The sequence below is a fragment of the Pinus tabuliformis genome, chromosome 6, assembly GCF_031772625.1.
Source record: "Pinus tabuliformis cultivar Carrire ecotype Pingquan chromosome 6, CPIR1, whole genome shotgun sequence".
NCBI lineage: Eukaryota > Viridiplantae > Streptophyta > Pinopsida > Pinales > Pinaceae > Pinus > Pinus tabuliformis.
The window spans coordinates 1,386,796,803-1,386,810,485 of record NC_142292.1 but is presented as its reverse complement, the minus strand read 5'-3'; the positions used below and the strand labels follow the sequence as shown (position 1 = coordinate 1,386,810,485).

The 13,683-nt window shown below is 34.6% G+C and overlaps 1 pseudogene; it reads right to left on the bottom strand.

Moving 5' to 3' along the window:
• Positions 1-1,046: 1,046 nt before the first annotated feature.
• LOC149263801 (aspartic proteinase nepenthesin-2 pseudogene) lies at positions 1,047-2,578 on the bottom strand (annotated as a pseudogene).
• Between the last annotated feature and the right edge of the window lie 11,105 nt (positions 2,579-13,683).

Here is a 13,683-nt window from a genome sequence, read left to right as displayed (position 1 = left end):
ATTTTTGGACTTGATAGCTATTTTAGTTTTGGTAGGAATGTTCTTATCCAATCTAAGCCTTGCTTAGTGAGAAATAATCTTGTTGCGTCATCTTTCTTATTTTTTATATATTAGCCACATTTTTTGAATCATGATTTTATAGAATTCTTGATTTTGGAGTTTTACAAACCCTTTTAATACAATATTCTACACAATCTTTAATGACCCAAAAATAGAAAACAAATAAAAAAATTGAACAAATCCATAAATATGAATGAACAAATTTTCTTTGAAAAAACCATAAAAAACATATTTACTTATTTTTCGTAAATTTTAAAATAAAAACATAAAATTCTATACATATCTAAAACTACAAAATTATCATTAGTATAAACTTTATAGATGTAAAACGCTTCACCTTCATGCTTTCAATATACTTGATTATTTCAACTACTTACTCCTTCATTAGATCCGATGTTGATAATAATGTCATATCACGCAAATAATTAATAACCTTATAATGATCAGGAACAATATTATACACCTTCTAAATAATAAAATGTATTCAAAGTGATTAATCTCCATTCCCGTCTCATTTTTAACCGTCCAACAAACTTTCACTCACATATGAGATTAGTGATTTTCATTCTTCAAACAATAATTTGTTAGTGTTCAACTCTTGTAATTAACCAGCAGCCGCAGCATCCCTCTTCTGGGCATTAGAGAGACTGGTAATTACACATTGGCTCTCCTTTAGGAGCAGTGGTGATGGTTATGACCATCAATAGCGGTGACTCACGGCAGTGGTGGTTGCACTTTTTTCACAGCGACTCACAGGATGATTTCGACTTGCTAATGTAGTGAAAGGGGTAACAAATAATCTCAACAAAAATACACGTACAATCATACTAATGAATTAAAAATCTTAAACTTCGATACCATATTTCATCACTTTCACTGCTTTACAAATATATATACCTACACCACCTTTTTATTTCAAGAAGAGTTCCCTGAAGCGATTTAAAAAATTCTTCTCTGGAACATTATCTAATAATAAATATCCGTAAAAACTACATTTAAACCTTTAGGCAAATTTCCACTTCAAAAGAATAGATGTCTATTGTGAAACATAAACTTAGATATGAATAGGCAATAGGCAACTGCGTTCTTGCTTAGTTAGAAACGCTGCCACAAACAGCAGGCGCGAACGACAGTATGTTCCTTCCGTTGTCATAAAGTATTTGGTAATTCTGCTGCTGGAGATTCCCAAATAGGCTGAGGGAATTAAAGGCCCCATTCGATACCATTGTAAGGCAGACCACGCCAATGCCGATATCAGATAAGTAGTTATCTTTGGAAAGATCAAAATCTTCTCCCTTCAAATGGAATGTCATACTGGGAAAGCTTGCATTTGAAGATCCCTGTTGGAAGCAAAGGTCCAGCCCAACTGTAGAGCCATCGGCGTGTGGGAGATTAGCCGACGAGTTCAAGGTTTCCTTCACAAGATCATAAGCTTTATGTTTCAGAAGAGTGAAAGTCGTCCCAGAGTCTATGATAAGCCCGCCAGAGCCATCAGATTGGAGATCAAAAGTACCAGAAGGAATTGCTAATGATTGGCCACCAACGCTGATTCCTTCCAATGATAGATAATAGAATGTTGGATTTAAGGTGCTTTGAATAATAAGAGTCGAACTGACATTGGCAGCATTTAATGTAGCGTTGTTGCCTAGGAACAGAGGGCTGGTTTTGGAAGGAGAATCATTAAGAGAGACTACACAGTAAGAAAACTTGTTTCCCATGGATGTACCCAGCTGAGAGTTCAAGGAGAGAGGGCCTCGTCCAAACCCTACTATTCCACTTCCTTGATCCAATCCAACTCCTGAGTTATTGTGGCCGCAGCCAAACGCAATATGGGAGACTTGTTGACAAGAAAGAGTAAAAGTCTCGTAAGAAAGGATCCCATTGGTGAATGAACGGTCACCATAGCCGTAGGTGTATATACACTCAGCTGCATTGGAGCAAGAAAAAGTATTACAAAGAGAGTCGTTACAAAGGACCTTACCGTATGTGGAGGAGGAGGAAGGATCATAGATTGGAGTTGGTTGGTTATAACAATCAGTGCAGGGCTTGCACTGCGTCCACATTAGGTCACTACCTGTGTCCAGAATTGCCGAATACGGTAAAGGTGGCGTACCAATTGAGAGGCTCATGAGAAATTCTCCATTTCCTGCACGTACTGGAGCTTCGATATCCTTCGTTTCATCATCACGCTGGAATTTATGAGCATTAAGTGCAGACATGAGCTGCAGCTCTTCAAATCTCGCTTGGCTGCGTTGGACTGCTCGCTTCAGGGGCTCAGCGGAAGTGATATGTGGAAAGAGCAGTGAATCTTTATGGGCACGATCTATTCTACATCCATTCAGCGGTTGCACCGAATTAAAATTGGTTGCATACATGCATTCCATAAAAGGAAGGAATACAAATAGAGACAACATTAACAAACGAGTAGGGAGAGGAAGCTGGTGCTTGCAGGTAACAGCAGGATATATAACTGGTAATTGTCAACTCCAGCCATATCGACCCAGAGATACTATTTCACCGAGGCAAGAGATGCTTCACTCCATCCCAGGGAAGAGATGCCTTGTATTTATATTGATTGGAGGTGAGCCAATATACGACATAGAGAATATCTAGAGTATAAGAAAAAATATAATGAAAAATAATTATTATCACATATATTCTGTACATGGAGTCATGACATTTTCAGACATAAAAAGCTTCGAATTTTTTTGAATGAATAGTTAAATAACAAAGATGCATTTTTTTAAATCTAAAAACACCAGATTCGCAAGGTGCTCCGCTTCTTCCTTTCATCAAATCCAACACTCTGATATGGAGCATAGACTTTTATTTTTAGTATGTATTTTTTAAAATAGGGATATTGAAATATATATTATATTTTAGTTTTTTTTTTGGATTTTTTGGGAAGTTTTTCTAGTTGAATTTTTTTAAAATCTGATAAAAATTATCAAAATATAAATAACTTTTAAATAATTTAAATGTCTAAGATGTTAAATTTATATAAAATCAAAATACTAATTTAAATAACACAAATTAAAATTTCACCCGATTTTGAGCACCAAGAAAACAGTGCTATTATTAACCTTCTACATATAAAATTGACGAAAAACGATCGGATTGTATATTTTTACTTTTAGAGACTAGTTCATCAATTTGTTTCATGGACTGCGTTTCTTTATTTGACTAGTGGAATACGTCCGTCTCTAGTAGTGCGTCAGTTTCAAGTTGGCATAGGTGATAAAAAGTCTAAAACCCTTGCGGACCAATTAAATTTAAAGACTTTGGTACGTGTCTGTATTTCCTTCGCTGTTTACTGGAATCTTTCTCTACAATTTGTCACAAAGGTTCAAAGCTACTATAGGATTGGATGTTTTAACTTTTATAAATTAGCTCTTTACTTTTATAAATCAGTTAATTAATATTAGTCGCCCAAATTGTTTCACGGATTGCGTGTTTTTCTGACGGGTGACAAAAAGGTTAAAGTTGAGTGTGAAGACTTTTCAGGTTGGCATGGTTGATAAAAAGGTTAAAGTTGAGTTTGAGTCATGTCCTTCAATCACTTTTCCTGAACGACTCACGCTCTCCGGAACATTATGAAATCTCTTTATACAATTTGTGATAAAGCTTCACCGCCCTTTGATGTCTATACGGATTGGAATGTTCACCGGCCTTTTAGTAGTCATGAAACTGAAAGCAGAACTCTATATGGCATATTCCATGGCCTTTTAATATCTTCTACAAATATGCGATGAATACTGAACATCTCAGGAAAGCAATAAGAATGTACATCACTTAATTTCTTAGGGTTGAGATGGGAGATGTGTTACTTTAATCATTTATAAAGATTCAGAAAAAAAAATTCAAAGTACGACATTTTAAAAAAGATTTTAAGTCCAAATGAGTTTATGCTTCTTCCTTTTTCTTTCATCTTCTTCTTTTTGTTGGTTTGTTTTTGTAATACATATTAATAATATGATATAACTTACCATTACATATATAAATTTTTATAATATAATATAATAATACCCCATATACACATGGGGTGTTATGTAATATAATTTACATTTTATAATACAATGGTTTTATATTTACAAACCAAAAATGTATATTTATTTTTATATTTAATATAATGTTCACCAGTTATATATGAAAAATAATAAAAATATCTATATGCATTATAAAATATTTTAATGTTTATTTTAAATAAAATTATATATGGAGAGGGAGAGACAGAGAAATCTTTTTTCCAATTGGTCCTTCTTAATTATATATCATAATTTTGACATATGACATTTAGAACAATATTAATTCAAAAAAGTGAATTCTTACAAATAAATAAAATATGTTAAGATTCACCTTAGTTAAATATAAATTGTATGTAGGATATTAAATATTATCTATACATTGTATGTACTTTATCGAGAATGATTAGAGATGATGTCAGGTAGAAAGTGGGTTTTGTTGAGGGTTTGAAGGAACAAAATAAATCATAGTTCTGAATAAGTAAAGGTAACCTTAGATGAGGGAAAACATTTGTGAGATGAGGGAGAACATTTGAAGGTGCGCTCGAGGATAAGGCCTTACCAAATGGATAAATAAATAGGGAGGAAAGGAAAGGAAGCTATGCTCGAGGGATATCTTAAAATTGACAAGTTGAGAAATTGTAAGATGGAGAATAGGTGTCTTGCAAAGACCATATAGATTCTAATGTATGGGATTACATTAATAAATATAGGTAATTATATTCAATACATGAAAATTAATTTTATAATTGGAAAAAATGGTGGGTGTCTAGCATTCAAGGAAATCATTAATTGGATGAATAAACGCTCATGGGAAACGAAAGGGGAAAATTGACCTAAAGTTGAGGTGAGAATATTTTTTATTCTGAACTTTTCATGCATAGAAGATATAGAGTGGATTTTGAAAGCACCCCATATATATCTTTAATTCAATTGTTTTACACATGACATATTCAACTAAAATTTTCTTACAAATAAAGGAGGACATTAATGAAGCATCATATTGGATATGAATGTACACATTACCCTAGGATTTTTGAGAGAAAGAATACTAGAAGGATTGAAAGATATACTAGGAACCTTCTTAAAAGTCTTATAGGAGACAAAAATGGAGTGCTAGATTTTGTATGCAATAATATGTATGAATATGAATGTACTTACAATTCTTCCATGCAAAATAATAATCTCCTATTACAATGATGAGTGGATACAAGCTTTAGATTATGAGTAGACAACTTTCAATTATAGTAAATGTCATTAATTTGGTCACTTGTTCTTGGATTGTTGCATGAATGTAGAGAAATCCCTTGACAAATTTAAAGAAAAGTAGGGAAAAGATTTATTCAGAAACTTTTTTTAGTAAATGAAAGTAAAAAATGAAACAAAACAAGCCCATGATCTAGGAGGATAGAAATACATCCATTAGATTTCAAATCCTGTTGGAAAAGATGAAATGATGAAATGATGCTTGTGATCCTGAAAAATTACTTAGTTCAACCATCTAACCCAATCCTACGATAAGAAATCATCAATACTAAATGAAGAAATAGAACGGGGAGGAGGAGGAAAGGAAGCTATGCTCGAGGGAAGCTATGGAAAAGATGAAATGATGAAATGATGGTTGTGATCCTAAAAAATTACTTAGTTCAACCATCTAACCCAATCCTACGATAATAAATCATCAATACTAAATGAAGAAATAAAAAAAACAAGAACAAGAGATGTGTGTGGATAAGAGGTTAAATGAAGAAAAGTAAATGACACAGAAGGGCTACGAGGCTCTTGGGATGATGAAGCCCAAGGAGACTTGGATTCCTATGAAGGAGAAAAACGTTTAGAAGCTTAACATGACCCCAATCTTCATTATTTCCATTGATGCAATTACATCCCTACAAGAAATGACAATGGAGATGCAAAAATGAGATCTCTCCACTAGAAGATTAATGAAAATCAACCCTTAGAGGAACATTAGACTTGGTATGTATGAAAATAATTGGGAATCATTCACCATGAAAGGAGGAATCTTTCCCCACAAAAATCCATTGATTAGTTGATTTGGTTCCCAATACTAGGAATCTGCATTAAATGGTAGGGAACACATTCCTAGATTTTCTCAATTATTGGAGCTCCATAATCTGTGCCATAATTCTAGAATTTATTGTTGATTTATTATTTAATATTGATCCTCCTATAGTAGGGAGCAGGTCTCTAGATTATATCCTCCTTCAAATCTCCAAAATCTACTGAATATTCTCACAATATTCCACAAAAATAAATAATATTAGGCACAAATATCAAATTATCCATAAAACTTCCTAATCAACATATTAAAGTTAAAAATACATTATCTAGTGCAAAAGTATAGGTTGAATATGTTGAAGGATGGTCAAATGGCCCTTAATTTATGTCTAATTTAGAGGCATGGGTCTTAATTTATGTCTAATTTAGAGACCCATCATATCCCGCTGTTGAAAGAGTTGATCATGCTCTCAGAAACTTAGTGACCTCATTGTGCCTCATTCCTAGCCCTAGTGGCCTCTCTCTTGTGCATTCCCCAGTCCTTTCTCTTAAGAATCTTTGCTGTAATTTTTGCAAGGACAAGCACAGAAATGTCATTGTTCTTTTCATGATTGTTTAATAGTCTTTCAAGCAAAAAAACATAACTTTCCTCTTTGCAAGTGAACTCTATTAGCTTGCAGATCCATTTTATTCATATCCTCTCCCTTGAAACCTTCATTCCATTTTCACTCATTTTTCCAATACTGTTTGCGCATAGAAAAAAAAAGTAGTGTTTCTTGAGACAATTAACCTATGTTCTTCCCCTTATTCAAGATGACTTTTTGAATATTTTTAATTTTCGAAAGGTCTTCCACATCCCTTTCCCTCATTCTGCAACTGTTTTCTACCATTTGAACACCTCTGAAACCTTAAAAACACCTTTAGAAGAGAACTAGGGCATTCTGTAGTAATTCATGTAGTAACCATAGGAAACCCTGTAGCAACCTATTTAAACATGTTTTGAGAAGAAATGATAGTTTGAGCCTAGGTTTGGACCTCATCTTGACTTCCATGCCTTTATCCCCTTCCTATAACATCTTTTAGGCCTTGGACAAAAGTTAGAAAGAGAATAGCGACCTTTTGGAAAGCTTCTTTTCATCACTCAAGCTTGAGTTCTATTTTGATGGTGAATTCCTTCTTTCCTTTTGTTGTCTTGTTCTTCTCTTCTGTAGCCTAGATGATTTCCTAATAGCTTTGGAGTTCTCTGTTTTGATTAGGTCTCTCTTAGGCACTGTCATTTTTGGTTTTAGCACAATTTATTCCTTTCTTCATTCTTGTAATAGCATTATTCCTTCTTGTAGCAGACATTCCTTCACTTTTAGGATCTTCTAACTATATGGGAGTGATGAGAAATCATGTAGAGGGGTTGGTGGATGATGCTAGGGCTTATAGTGAGTATTGTATGTTTGTGAAAATAGAGAGGATGTGCTCTGTGTGTTTCTTCAAGAAATTTTCAAGGTGAGACAAAGTGTAAGGTTTGTTGGTGAAAAATATTATTTTTTCCTTATGAAATTGTATGGATGAGTGATGAGTGGATAGTGGATATGAAGTGGATGGAGCGCCTGGAGTGTTGTGGTAACTTGGCCTTTGAAGAAATTTCTTCTTTTAACTATTGTCTCGATTCCTCGAAGTCATCACCCTTCCTAATCTGGATTTTCTACATTGTAGGAGGGAAGGAGTGAGCCACAATTAACTAGGTGAAGGTAGCTGAGGCCACTGACCCATCCTTAGCTTATAAAACCTCATATATCATGCATTAACAACAAATTTGTATTTATAGTATGCTCAAGAGGAAAGGTCAAGAATATTGCATACCTATACCTACCTGGTGGTTGTTGAAGAGGCATGCATGCTGCTACTGAGTTGATGATCGATCTATGATCCTTTAGAGGTGATAATTTCCTTTTCTTTATTTTGCATAGGTATTCATAGCTTGGTGATTCTAAACCCCTGTCTTTGAGTTACCATGAGCAAGCTATTCTATTCAAATTTGACCTTCTTGGAGTGTCGGGCTTGGTCATGGGTGATGTTTTTCTTCCCTATACTTTATTCCACCATTAGACACCTTTCCTACACTTTATTTCACCTTCTGTACCTTCCTATAGGTTTCAACCTGTTTCCCATAGTAAACTAGTTCATCCTGTAGTACTATAGGAAACCCTGTACTAGCTTGTTTAAACCCATATCTCCCAAATGGTATAATGGATTGACCTAAAAAAATTTGAGCATGTTTCTATAATCCTTATGCACCTCCCTTTAGAAAAAAAATTGCCAATGGATGTAAGAATCCTGAGAAAAATTTAAAAAGGTTGGCATTGATGGAGGTCGATTTCTTGGAAACTGTGCACCAGAATTTGCTGAAATCTCTTGGGCATGTTACCATAATCCATAGTCATCTCACCATGAAACAAATTTGTAAATGGATCCATGAATATCGAGAAAATTAAAAAATGTCTGTAGGCGATGGAGGTTGATTTTTCAAAAAATGTGAATTGGAATTTGTTGAAATTGCTTGATCATGTTACTATCAACCATATGCATCTCCACTTCAAATAGCTTCAGAAATGGATGAATTGTTTTCAAGATATGACAAAAATAATTTTTTTCTCTATGTATTTCTATTTCATGCACTAAAACAGAGTCTTCCTGTGGTATTTTAGGACAACAAGGAAAATGAAGGGGAAAAGCTTGGGAATGATGGGTGGATGGTGGAAATAGATGAGCGTGATGGATTGGCATGACCTTGGTCCTTCTAAAACATCTGGGAGAAGGAGGAGAAAATCCCAATTCAACTCCCTTTGACTAGAATTTTGACCAATTTTTTCTTTTTTTGGTGCCAACTTGTTTTTGTTGCATGAAGATGTTGGAGAGCACCTATATTCATCAAAGAAATACATGGAGAAAATATTTTTTATTTTTTCCTCTTTTTTTTCTACTAGGCCTACTAACCGCCTCAATGAGTTCTTCGACTAGTAGGTCTACCTAGCTGTCTCAAAGGATGTTTTCACCTAGGATATTTTCTTTTTTTCTCTTTTTTTCTTTTTTCCCAACCCATTGACCACCTCATGGAGGTTTTCAATCAATGAGCCAATCTCAGGCACCTCAAAGGAGGTTTTCTCCTGAGATTTTATTTTTTCTCTTATTTTTTGATTTTTTATTTCTTTCATATACTACTCTACTTGAAAAAACCAAAATCATTTTCAGGTGTAGGAATACTTCAAATGAAGCCATGTGGAAATCAATATGACAAATAAACTGATGTGTAGGATTGCAATATATGATTTGTCATCTAACTAAATTTCAGAGAACAAATGCTTTGACTTTGAAAATATCATGCACAATTGAAGAAGAGAGTGATGTTCCATCTTGTTGATTTTCTGGAACCAAACCTCTATATAGCTTTGATGCCCTTGGTTTGCTTGCTTATTTAGATCGTTCTTCATGTCTTCTACCATGACCTTCAAATATTCCTCTTTTTGTTGATTGTTTTCTTGAATACATTGACGATTTGGTGGTAACCATGAGGGAGATTTCTTAATCTTTGATTTTGATGTCTGCTCTTCATCAAGTGCAACCAATGATTTTTTGGTCTTGTCTTTTGAATATCTTCTTTCTCCAGGTTGTCCTTCAATGGCATCAAGATAATCTTTTTTTTGTAATATTCTTCCTGAGCTAAGATGAATACCATTGAGATCAAGAGGAGATATTTGGAAGTGTTCTACCTTAGGATTGTAAGTGGGATGAGCTACTTCATTGTGTGGGTTTGGAAATGGTCGTACAGGTAGTTCAGTGGGAGTGGATATTTGAGATAGATGTGGTTGGGGTTGTGATTCTGGTGGAGATCGATGGTAGGGATAACATGGAGTTGAGTATGTATAATATTGAGGAAAATATTGAGGATCTTGTGGATGGATACTATAAGTTCTTTCCCAACCTTGTTGCCAAGATTGGTTTTGGGGTTGAGATGGCCAATGTTGACAAGGAAATGGTGTGCTCAAATTACTTTGATATGGATGTGCATATGTTAGGCCCCTATACTACTAGTGTAACCCCTTATGGTTATTAGTACAACCCACTTATTATATTGATGTACCCATGTAGTACCCATATTGTTACTATTGTGCCGCATAGAAGCCCACTATTGTTATTACTGTGCCCTTACATTATTATTGTTATGTCGGCTATGATTATGTTATGACCCCTTAGACTCCTATATATAGAAAGGAAGTCTTTTCATTTGTATCATCCAAGAATTGTTCATTTATGTAGTGTAAAGGAAGTTGCCTCCTCGAAGAGGATGAATTCTAAGGTGTTGATCTATCTTTTCTATCTTTTCTTGAGCTGGTTTCATAACATTTGGTATCAAAGCCTTGGATTCTAGGGTTTCACTGCTCCCAACAGGTCATCATGGAATTTTCTCTATAAATTTTTTTCTGCGACGTTTCAGAAGCTAAAAAAAAACCCATTTAAGAAGACATCACGCTGAATCTTAGGGCCAAATTTCAGAACTTTTCGCGCTATATTTACGTAGATATGATCTGAGGAAGTTGGTCTTCTTGCAAACTCCTAAATTACATTCCAAAAGGTGACTTGGGGAAAATTGTAATAACTTTCTTTCTGAGCATCAGATTGAAATTTCATAAGAAGATATAGAAAGAGGACGGACTGTAGTTTCCTGTATGCATTCTTTAGATCCAAAGGTCGAAACAGTGACTCGTGGCACGTCGTACAAATTCGCTCTACTGAACTAGTCTATAATGAAGTCACTGTGGGAGATTTCACATAACTCTTTCTTGGAGAATCCAATTTGGATCATACTGGTGGCATTCTAAAGAGGACATAGAGGGCTACTACAAATCAGAATTTCAGAACTTAAAGATTTGAAAGTACAGAGTTACAGTCATTTCACGATCGAGCTCCTAAAATCAAGAGAAAGCAAGATGAGGAAGTTTGATGGCAAGGATCCGGTAAATTGGATACTTCAAATGGAGAAATATTTTGATCTACATGGTGTACCACTGTTACAAAAGATATGTATTGCATCTTCATATTTAGAACCTGATCCATTTTTATGGTATAAAGGGCTTTGTTCTCGTAAACGACTTGTTATGTGCTCAATTTTCATGGAGGAAATGATGGCACATTGTGAGGATACAAAGAGCAACACCTTCTTTAGAGCAACACCACAACAATTCGAAAGAGTAAAAGGGCTTTGTGACATAGTGGAAAGAAAAATTATGGAAACCAGGAAGCATACCCCTCACAACTATAAAGATGGAAGTGTTGTTTCTTCTAACCTTCCACAACCTACAAGGGTTACAACACAACAATTGGAAGAAAAAAGAGAAAAAGGGCTTTGTTACAATTGTGATAGAAAATGCACTAAAGGTCATAAGTGTGCTGAAAAAAATTTATTTTACATAGAATATGAAGAGGATGAAGAAAAGGATCAAAAAACATCAAAAGAAAAGGATCTACGCCAGGACCCCACCCCAGGGAAAGAACAAATGAATCAGACCATATCTTGTAAAGCATTGGCAAGAATTACCACTCCTCAAACTCTCAAGATAGAAGGACATATCAAGAAGAAAAAGGTGCAAGAAGTGAAAGATCACATCGAGAAAGAAGAAATGAATCCAAACATATCTTGTAATTTATTGGTCAAAATTACCACTCCTCAAACTATCAAGATAGAAGGACATATCAAGAAGAAAAATATTCAATAAGTGAAAGATCACATCGAACATCAAGAAATGAATCCAACCATATCTTGTAAAGGATTGGAAGATATTGCCACTCCTCAAACTCTAGAGATAGAAGGACATATTAAGAAGAAAAAAGTTCAAGCAGTGAAAGATCACATCGAGCATCAACAAGAAGTTCTCCAACTTTTAAAGGATAACACCACTTTGGTGTAAAATCAAACGAAGCAACAGGTAGATCAACATTGTAGTGAAAAATGTTTTGATGTAGGTGATTGGGTATTTTTATTGCTACATCTCAAGCGAGCAATTTATGAGAAGGAAATTTTGGCAATACTACATTCACTTAAAAAATGGCGACCTTACCGAATGGGAAGACTCTTCAAGGATGAGGATGTGGAAGCATTGTTTTGTGCTATTTCTGTTATCCAACTAGATTGGATAAACGAAGCAAGGGATGAATGGAAGAAGGACGAAGAAGTATGGCCACTTATTCAAAAGTTGCAAAAGATCCCAATTCAAACAATATTGCCAGAAATTGAAGAGGAAGGAAAAGTCATATTGGAACCTGGAGCAGTCACAGAAACAAGAACCCGATAGCTACGAAATCAATCAATTTCAGAGTTTCTCATCAAGTGGAAGAACTTACCCACTGAAGATTCCACAAGGGAGGACAAGAATTTTATACAGAAGCATCAAGAACTACTCAAGCGTTGAGGACAACGCTTTTTGAAGGAGAGGGGCATGTTAGGCCCCTATAGTACTAGTGTAACCCCTTATGGTTATTAGTACAACCCACTTATTATATTGATGTACCCATGTAGTGCCCATATTGTTACTATTGTGCCCCATAGAAGCCCACTATTGTTATTATTGTGCCCCTACATTATTATTGTTATGTCGGCTATGATTATGTTATGACCCCTTAGACTCCTATATATAGAAAGGAGGTTTTTTCATTTTTATCATCCAAGAATTGTTCATTTATGTAATGTAAAGGAGGCTGCCCCCTCGAAGAGGCTGAATTCTAAGGCGTTGATCTATCTTTTCTATATTTTTTTGAGTTGGTTTCATAACAGCATAAGATTGGACTTGTGAATTAGGATCTTGCGTCATATCAGGTTGAATAGGGTGCCATGGTCCTCTTGGAGCTACATAACATAACTGCATTGGTAATTGACTTGTTTCGTTGTCCTCATGGTAAAATTTCTTCAACCTTGATAATGCAGGGAAATATTTAACATCATGTGATTCTACATGGACAACACAAATATCAAAATCTTCTTTTTTCTCATTTTGTATTCTTAACATTTCTTCTTGTTCACTTAGATTGCTAAGAATTTATGTTTTAAAGTTATCAAGCAAATTTTTGCATTTAGCTTGCCTTAAAGATCTTGATGCGGACCGACTTACTCTTTCCCTTCATCTTGATATATGTCTACATGTTTCACAAATTCATTCAAATGATAATTGTTATACATCACCTCTACTTAAGAGATCAAGGACATGAATCCACTTATGTCTAATTGTTCTATATAAGAGGGTTTTTAGTGTGCCAGATCCTAGATGATGTAGTTTTGTCCTCTTAACATTACACATGAATGTCTCTATTAGATCCTCTAGAATTTCATCTTATTTTTTATTCATTCTAAATATTTCTTATTTAAGATCAAGGTCTTTATATTTTTATAGAAATATATCTTGCATATCATTTCATGATCTTATCGAATTAATCCCCAAATTCATGGACCATTTAAGAGCATTATCCTTCAATGTTTCCAGAAAAAATCTCAATTTTTTAAAGTTTAACAAGTAACCATAAGATCTACAACCAATTTCAA